This window comes from Seriola lalandi, unplaced genomic scaffold (genome assembly GCF_002814215.2).
Source record: "Seriola lalandi dorsalis isolate HSWRI2012SDOR001 ecotype SW California unplaced genomic scaffold, Sedor1 jcf7180002054935, whole genome shotgun sequence".
Lineage (NCBI taxonomy): Eukaryota > Metazoa > Chordata > Actinopteri > Carangiformes > Carangidae > Seriola > Seriola lalandi.
This window is the reverse complement of record NW_019525487.1, coordinates 204579-214648: the sequence shown is the minus strand read 5'-3', so window position 1 is coordinate 214648 and position 10070 is coordinate 204579. Positions and strand designations below refer to the sequence as shown.

The window sequence follows — 10070 nt, the reverse complement described above, 5'->3', positions numbered from 1 at the left end:
GTGAGTGAAAATGGCTTGCTCAAAAATGAGAAAAGTAGACAGTGAAAACTGAACTTTTAAAGATGAATGGACGGACCAATAAATGTTCGTCCTGCCTGCAGCCACTTCAAAACCTGTGTGTCTCATATGCTGTGAAACTGTGGCGTTAATAAAAAGTAGCAACGTTAAGCGTCACTATGAGACCAAACACGGATCGTTTGATGAAACATACCCACAGAAGTCCGCAGTGAGGGCAAGTAAGATTATGGAAATGAAAGCACAGAATGGCCGGTCTACCCGTGTCCTCACACACGCATTTACAGGCCAGCAACGTGCAGATGAGTGCTCACTTAAGATTGCGTGGATTTTGGCGCAACACAAGAAACATTGAGCGATGGGACAGTGGTGAAGGAGTGCTTAAATGTGGCTGCAGAGATTTTACTTGACAGTAAACAAAAAAACGACATGTGTGAAAAAATCAAGCAAATCCCATTGTCAGCTTCAACGACAACCAGAAAATCTGATCTATTAGCAGAGGATCGACTGGCACAGCTTGATGCAGCTGTTCAAACGCAGTATGCATATCCTTAGCCATTGATGAGCCCAGAGATGTAACAGATAATGCCCAGCTTTTGGTGAATGTGAGATTTCTTCACAAAGAGAAGAAAGAGATGTGTGAGGACCTGTTGGGTTTAATGCCACTAGTTAATACATGGTTAAAATAGGGAGTGGACAGCTCAAAGGTCTTTTGTTTAGAAGAAGAAGAAGAAATTCAGTTACTTGAAATGTAGTAAAGACAACTACAGTAATGTTTTCCATTCAAGTGCCATACAAGTTCAGACTTATCGGTATGATTAAAGTATATAACACTTAAAATTTGACAATAAATGACAGAAAAGTACATATGTTGTTTTTTATTTACATCAGGGTGCACTATTTCGAGTGACAATATAAGATTCGGACCTTTGCTGGGAGGACATTTTTGTAACTGGACCTCTTTGAATTTTAATTTAATACCCCTGATATAGCCCATCAAGTGGAGCTATATAGGAAAAAAGAAAATGATCTGAAAGAGCAGGACCAAGAGATCCTTAGAAAACTCAACCAAGTGCAACTGGTGGATAACAAGAAGAAGGAGAAGAAGCAGGCTGTGGTTATACAGACTCAGTTTCCGCTGAATCAATCATTATCACAACCGCAGCCAAACCAAGTTCAGTTTCAATCACCCCAGCCAACACTAATGGTTCCAAGTTAACCCCAGCTGCAACCGGTTTTTGGTCAGGTGCAGACTTGGAGAGGAAGAGGTAGAGAAACCTTAGGATGAGGAAGAGGAGGAAGATTTGAATCATTTTCTCAACAATCTTCAGAAGCATGTTATAACTGCGGACAGTGTGGCCACTTTGCTCGTGAGTGTAACTACAGAGGGAACTCTAGAGGAAACTTTAGAGGAAACTTCATGGGAGGATTCAGAGGCCAACCAAGGTCGCCCACGGGGCCGGTGAACCCTTACAGGGGTCCGGAACCAGGATTCTAGAGGTGCCCAGAAGACTCGAAAGGGGGGTGTCAGCTGGTAGTATCAGGGCCGGAGAGAGATCCAACAATAGAAGTGAAAATAAATAATCAACTATTAGAAGCAATGGCTGATAGCGGAGCTGCTTTCACCTGTATTCGGCCTGAAGATGCTATACATCTCCCCATGTCTGGTCAATTGATTCGGACAATCGTGTTTTTTGGAATTAAACAGCTGATCCCACTCATGAAACCAATTGAGCTCTGCTATAAACACAAGAGGATTACAATACATATACTGTTATCAGAACATACACCTATAGCGCTGTTGGGGAGTGATGCTTTGTGTAGATGAATTGTACAATAAAATGCACACCGTACGGCTGTCTAGTGGAAGTGCCAAACGAGGTTGTTGATCAATTTTTGATGACAACAGAAGCTGAAGCTTCTTCAGTATTCTGGATAGGGAATCTAAGCGCAGAACTTTTGGAACCAGCTAATCTGTGGGAGAAGTTCATTGTAGCAAACATGCCCAATGCGAAGATTCCAGAGTATCCATTTCACTATACACTCAAGTATTTCAAGAATGCTGCCCAATCGAACCCAGAAAAATGGCTGAATCGTCAGCCAAATCAAGTTCAACTCAGTTCATGTTGCATAATTTTGGGACCACAAGGAGCAGCTATGAAGATAGACAGAGATGACTATTTGAATGGAGAATTTGATATCAAGAAGAGTGTGCCACATGTAACTTTGTTGGTGTCAGAAGAATATGAGCAGAAGCAGAAGAAGCTGTTTTTGTACCAGTGAAAGAAAATCTTGCCATTTGGAGAAGTGAAGATCAATGATTTATTAAAATTATGATTTCTGCTCAAGGATGGGGACAACCACAAGTTGTGCGCATGACACATGAGTCAATTTGCAGTGCTAAAATGGACTCAGACTCTAGGAGAAAGGAGATGTTGAAGCAAGTGCCAGAATGTTTGTGGGCTCAGCATAATACTGATATTGGATTAGTAAAATCAGCCCAACCAGTGAAAGTTGAACTCCGACCAGGAGTTAAGCCTCCTTGGAAGAACCAGTATCCATTGAAAGAAGCAGCGATTCAAGGAATTCAATCACAAATTGAAGGACTTTTGAAAGCGGATGTTTTAAAGATCACACAGAACCCTACAAGTAATACGGCTTTGTTGCCTTTGAAGAAACCAGATGGTTTTTACCGTATGGTACATGATTTGAGAGCAGTGAACCAAGTGGTAGCCGATTTTCCAGCAGAGGTGCCAGACCCGCACACTTTGTTAGCTCAAATTCCGCCAGATGCTACACATTTTACGGTGTTAGATTTATGTGGTGCATTTTTCAGTGTTCCACTTAGTACTGAGAGTCGAGGTTTATTTGGGTTCACATACAAAGGACAGTTTTATTAGTACAAGAGACTGCCACAAGGGTTCAAACATAGTCCTCACACTTTCAATAAAGTATTGAAGGATGATCTGACAGGGATAGATCAGATGTTAAAAAGTAATATTGTTCAGTATGTGGATGATATCATTATCTGTTCACCAAATGAGGAAACATGTCACAAGGACTCAATTAAATTGCTACAAATACTGTCAGAGAAGGGGCATAAGGCTTCTCAGAAGAAGCTACAGTATTGTCAGGAGAAAGTGGTTTGTTTGGGTCAGATAATAACACAGGGTCACAGAAGCATTTCTGAGAGTCAGTTGGAAGCGATTCGTAAGGCTCCTAAGCCTAGAACTGTCAGAGAGATGTTGACGTTTCTTGGTATTGCTGGATATTCCTCAGCATGGATAGAGGATTATGCTAGTTTAACAGGGCCTTTGAGAGCTATGATTAAAGATACTGGTAATGCTCAACTACATTGTAATCTTTCCTGGACACAGGATGGTCTTTTGGCATTTGAAACAATCAAACAGAGATTGCAAGAAGCTCCAGCGTTAGCGCTTCCAGATTATACTAAGAATTTTTTGTTGCATGTGTCTACTTCTACTGGGGGTAAATATGCATGTGCGGTACTTTGTCAGCCAACAGGTACGGGAACCAGTCCTCAACCTATTTCGTATTATTCTACTGCATATTCAGATGTAGAATTGGGATTACCACTGTGTTACAGAGTAATGGTGGGAGTGTCTTTGATGTACGATAAGGCATCATCAGTCACTATGGGTTATCCAGTAACAATACTTACCCATCATAGTCTCAGAAATCTTTTGAACTATGGCAAATACACATTGACTATGCCTAAGCTTAGAGACTATCATAGACTCTTAGAGCAGGAAGATGTCACTCTAGTGAGATGTGCTACGGTGAATCCAGCAGAAAATTTGCCAACGCCAGAGGATGGTGAACCGCATGATTGTGTTCGGGAAGCTGAGAAATACTCAAGACTTAGATCTGATTTGAAAGCCCTCCCATTGCATGAGGCGGACTTGGAATATTGGACAGATGGTTCTTGCTGTCGTGTAGGTGATAAATTGAGTGCTGGTTATGCTGTGGTAAGAGCTCAACAAAAGGGATTTGTTGTAGAGAAAGCTGAAATAGTACCTCAACCTGCATCTGCACAGCTTGCTGAACTTGTAGGGTTAACTGAAGCGTGTTTGTTAGCAGAAGGTAAGCGAGTGACAATATATACTGACTCTGCATATGCACATAATGTGTGTCATTTGTTTGGATCAGTGTGGAGGAGCCACGGGTTTAAGAAAACGGACGGTTCTCCAATACAGCATCACACTCAGATAATGAAATTGTTGCATGCTATGATGAAGCCTAAAGAAATAGCGATAGCTAAATGTGCAGCACACAGAATGGATGTGTCAAAAGTCACCCAGGGGAATAAAGCGGCTGATGAAGCTAATAAAGCAGATCGAGGTGCTACACAAGATTCTACTGGTCTTTGGAGAAATCATGAGGGGCTGATAATAGCGCCCCCAGACCTGTTGGGTTTGATGATTCAGGAAGCACATGGGTTAGCTCATGTTGCAAGGTGGGAAGTTAGAAGAAAGATCAAAAGGGGTATGAATTTTGGGCACCATGTTTGCTTGAACAGATTGACTATGTTATAGGCAGGTGCACTATCTGTTTGAAAAATAACATTCGGAGAGGTGTGATGGTTCCTCCTGGTTATATTCCAACTCCGAGAGGTCCTATGCGAGAGCTAGTTGTGGACTTTGTTGACATGATAAAATCAGTTGAAGGTGAAAGGTATATGCTCGTTGTTGTGGACAGGTTTTCACGATGGCCTGAAGCTTGTCCAACTAAGTGGAAGGATGCTCAGTCGGTTGCCAAGTTTTTGTGTAGAGAAGTCATAAGCAGACGGGGACTTCCGGATCGGATATCCTCAGACAGTGGAAAAGAGTTTGTGGATAAGACTGTGAAACTGATTTTGCAAAGATTAGGAATTAAACAACGTCTGGGTGCTGTTTATCATCCACAAAGTCAAGGGATTTGTGAGAGAATGAATGGTATTTTAAAAAATCGTATAGTGAAAATTTGTCAGCACACAGGTCTCAATTGGGTAACAGCACTTCCATTGGCATTAATGGTGAGTTGCGTGATTTGCATATGACATCTCATGATTTGCTTTCGGGAAGACAGATGCCAACTCCTTGTTTACGAACAAGTGGAAAGGGTCAAAGTTTGTCTCTGTTGGAGGATGAAATGCGAGCATATGTTACATATATGGCTAATTTCCATAAAAGAATATCTACATATGTCTCTGACAGGCAAAGAAAAGAGGAGGTACAGGAGAGGCTCGATGAGCAAAGGAGAAAGACAGTGCAACCTGGAGACAAGGTGTTCGTGAAGGTATTTAGAAGGAAGTTCTATAACGAACGCCGTGAAGGGCCATTTGAAGTTGTTCGCAGTACGGGAACTGCGGTCCAGGTTAAAGGGTCTCCAACTTGGTATCATTTATCACATTGTGTTAAAGCACCAACAGAGGAGGTGCCACGCTCGCAGAGCCGAGATGGTGAAAGCTCAAGAGAGCCAGGAGAAATTGTGGGAGAACATGCAACAGGAGAGATGCATGAAAATCTCCAGAGACAAAACCCGGAAGAGGAAACTGTCGAGGTTATGGGTGATGTTGATGATTCTGTGCACACTGTTGATGTTGCCAGAGCTGACTCTGCAGTTACGTAATGGACAGGAGAGAAGGTTTGATGAGATTGACTTTCAACATGTCCCGGAAACAGCAGAATCTGTTTCAGTGGAGTGTGAACCGTCAAAGGTTAAAAAGAGCTGTGAATCTGCCTCAGGAGGATCTGGAGATCCGGTCAGACAAAGGAGTCCGAGACCAGTTCGGAAAAGAGTCAGACCAAAACGCTACGGAGACTGTGATTAGAGTTAAGCTGGGAAGAGCAGCGCATCTTCCTTGTCAATGTGGGAGATGGAATATTGGCAGTAACAATCCTCCTAAGTGGAAGAATAGTCATGGTGAAGAGATATTGTTGTCAGGACCTGAAGTAGATACTGTGCCTCATAGTAAGAGGAAGTATCTTTTGTATAATAACATGAGGTTGTCTAGAATCATGGGTGATTGTTCACTTGTCTTGAGAAATGTTACAGGGGAAGATCAAGGAGAGTATGAGTGTACTTATTTGGAGCCAGAGTTTAAATACGTTCCAATTCAAAATTATTGGAAAGAGGGTTATATAACTCGTAAGGTAACCATTAGGATAAAGGATTGGAGGCCTATTAAGGTTTTCACAGTTGTTAAAGAGGTTCAGGAACAATTTACTACAGTAAGCACCCCGAGAGTGAACAAGACTCAGATGAAGTTGGTTACTTTGCCTTTAGAAACAACCAAGAGTGCTAATATATCAATGCAGATGACTACTTTAACAGCAATTTTGAAGGGGATTAATGTTACAACAGTGACAAAGTCTTTGATGTCTAAAAACTTTATAAATGTGACGCAACCACCTAAGGAGACTTCTTTGATACTTAAGAAAGTAGTAAATGTAACCCAGAAACCTATGTTGAAGGTAGAGTCTGATGTAAACAGTAGTAGTGAGACTTTTGAAGTTGGAGAAAAGATGGTGGAAGAAAATAATGTTGATTCATCTGTGACAGCTCAGCAGATTATTCCAGATGTGGAAGAGGAGTTTTTGATATTGATAGGATGTCAGAAGAGATGATTGTTAACCAAGATCATGCTTTACAAAAGAGAGAAGCTACGTGTAAGGCATATGGATTTGATGCTTCTGTGTTACAAATTACAGATACGTGGGCGGCTAGGAACTTATGGTCCAGCAGTTGACTCATTCGGTAAGATCGGTCCAAAGATTGAATTGTCCATGTGTGGTGAAAGTTCCATCACCAGGCACATGGCCTTCGAGTTTAGAGGCAGCACCTCAACCTTTATCAACTATGTGTCAATCTTATGCTTTATCATGGCTGTTGTATCAGCAGCAATCAGCAACAGACGTAGTGATGTCTTTGTCAATACATCTGTTTAGGCCTAAATATAATTGTTCTTGGTTAGAGGAATTACCTTATATGAATTTGCTTGATCAACAGGAAAATATGTTAACAGCGATCCCGGATGCAATGGCTGTGACATCTGTGACGGCCAACAGCTGTTTTTGTTCAAATAATAATAATGATGGACCTGGTATGTTTATGGGGTTATCAGACTGTAATGAGTATATGATGACCTTGGATAGGCGTGAACAAAAGGCTAGGGATAAAAACTATAAAGTGATGTTTTCAATTCCTAATCAGAAACAACGGAAAACTGTGATGGTGAAGGATCAGGTTTTTGCCTGGAAATGTGACAATAGGAAATTTTAAAGATATTTGGTGGATTTGTGGAAATAAGGCATACATATTTCTGCCATATGGATGGACAGGTTGTTGTTATATAGCAACATTGAAACTCCCATATGAGGTTTTTTCTCTTCAGAAGGGAGACATCCCTGATGATGATCAACCTAATGCTCTTTCTGAAAGTAGGAAGAAGAGCAGAATTTCATAAGTTGGAGGCCTACCATTTTAAAATCAGTCTAGGAGAAAAGTGGGGTATAGGATTGTTTCCATGGTGTGGTGTGACATTTTTGGCGGATCACATTGATAATATTACGTACACCTTACAGGGGTTTGCTAATGAAACCTTAATAGGGTTTAATCATTTGTCAAATACTCAAAAGAGTCATAGATTGACATTGTTGAAGCATGATATGGCTCTCGACTATATATTGGCCAAACAAGGTGGCCTATGTGTAGCTTTGAATCTAGCAGGAGATGCTTGTTACACTTTAATTCCAGATAACTCTGATAATATGACTAGTGTCATAGATGCATTGAAACAAATAAGAGATGCGTTCGGCCTATCAAAAGGGGCTGGATGGTCTGCAAATGCTTGGTTGCAGAGCAAATTAGGACCGGTGGGAGCAGTGATGGTTCAAATTCCGGTGGCAGTACTTCTATCATTTTGTGCGATGTTTTGTTTTTGTACGCTGGTGTTGACCTTTGCGAAGGCAATGATATTGAGATGGGTTGGAGTTGTAATGCCTGGAGATCAATCTCAGATGCCATTACTACAGATGAATAGTACAGACAATGATGAGGAGGTGATGTTAGAATTGGTGGAGAAATATCCATATTGAAGATTTCATTCTAGTATATTCTTAGCATTTATTTTGATATTTAGTGCTTACTTAGGAGGTGTGTGTAGGGGGAAATGGAAATTGTGAATCATAATTTGACATAATATGATGTTATGAATTTTATATTATACTCCATATTTGATGTTTTAATATGCATTTGTTGTTTTTGCAAAGATACTGGTTCTTCTTTCCTTCCAGAAGGACAATGGGGGAAAGCTAATTTGAAGGGACTCAGAAGCACAAAAATGGACAGTTACAAGGGACTTAAGGACTCTGAACGAGGACACGGTGATGTTCAGATCCGATACATCATCAACACTACATTGAAGAGTCGACGCTGCTGAGGAGCTGCAGTGTGATACATTCTTATCTTTTCACTTATATATATTTGTATGAGTAATACTTAACTTTTAGAATGTTTTATTTGTATCAATTGTTTGTAGAATGATGTTTCTGATATTGAGTAAATATATTGGGACCTCAGATGTTTTTTCTTTTTAATGCCTAGGGAAATTGGGGACTAGGCAGGGAAAGGTCCATTGGAAGGTACGACGGGATGACTTGCCTGAATTTGGACAGCGTTTTGATTTTATTTTCTGAGGTTTTCATATGTGTTTACTTAAATTGTAGTTTACACAAATTGGTACAAATAATTAAAGTTTTTATTTCAATTGATTTGGGAGTACTGTGAGTGGTCGCCTAGGCAGAGGGGCCATGGGAGAATTTTCCTGTCTAGAGTTGTTGTATCCTTAACCAAGTTTATTATTATTATTGAGAAAGTGTTCTTTATTTACTCATTAATTATAGTTCATGATTAATGTTCCAATGGTATTAAAAAATACAGTTAAAAGTAAGATTACATATATACAGGATTCAGTTATATTATATGTGGTATGTTACAGTTTGAGACCACAAGGTGGCGCTTCATTCGTTTACATGTCAGTTTACAACAGGTCAGAGTAAAAAACCGGGAAAAGGAAAGTGGTTCAGTAAAAGACAATAGACCTTCCCGAGCAGTTAGTAGCCGATGTGATGTATCGTAAATACATGTTTTCGTCAGTAAAACCCTGGAACGACATCGAGGAGTCCTGCTTCATTTTTGAATAGAAGTTACAGTTAAGTTCCCACAAGAGTGTTTGATGGAAAATTTAGGAAAGATGGCTGTCGGACAGGTTTTTCGCTCTCACACTCCATAAAGAGATTGTTAAAATTAAAGGTATGCTAAAAGAAAACATATGTAGAAGGAATGGTTATCTTTATTATAATTGTATTCATGTATACTTTATTCTTTTGTTTTTCAATACTCTGCATAGTCTCGAAGGGGGGAAATATGTGGTGTCTTAGCTGTTTTGTGAGTGAAGGATAGGAGTGTTTAAGGAGACACCCTAGAGAGAGATCAGGCACCAGAAGAGGGTGAGCACCCCCTCAGTTCCTGTCTCCAAAACATTCCTAAGAGCTGACTTTTGTTTTTGATAATAAAATTTACGGTATGTTTTAACTTCATATAGAATGAAGGACATAAATGTTGGCTCTGTGCCTCTATAGGTTATTAGGAATCAGCTAAGTCATGAATATGTAACTAGAGGTTATTCAGCTTATAAATTGTATGGTTTTGGGGAAAAACGAGAGAAGATCCTTTTTGGCTTTGGGTCCTCTCACAGGCTGTTTTGATGCTTGCTAAATGATGCTGTGTGTCTTTTTGTAATAAACTTTTTTATATACAACTGAGCCGGTGTCAGAAGAGATTCCTTCATCATCATCACATCAATCGCTACAGAAGAAACCACACAATGAACTTCCTTAATGGCTTGTGACTGATGCCAGGCCAGGTATGTACGCTAAAATAGTGTTTTCTGAACTGCTGTCTCTCTGGTTAAAGTTTGGCTGGTTTATAGCACAAAAACTATCTGTGTAAAGTTAGTGAAAGATCATTGTTTGTGTTACAATAACTACAGT

At 40.2% G+C, this 10070-nt stretch overlaps 1 pseudogene; it reads left to right on the top strand.

The window, feature by feature from the left end:
- Nucleotides 1–1513, top strand: part of LOC147817580 (uncharacterized) — a 3010-nt pseudogene extending 1497 nt beyond the window's left edge.
- Nucleotides 1514–10070: the final 8557 nt, after the last annotated feature.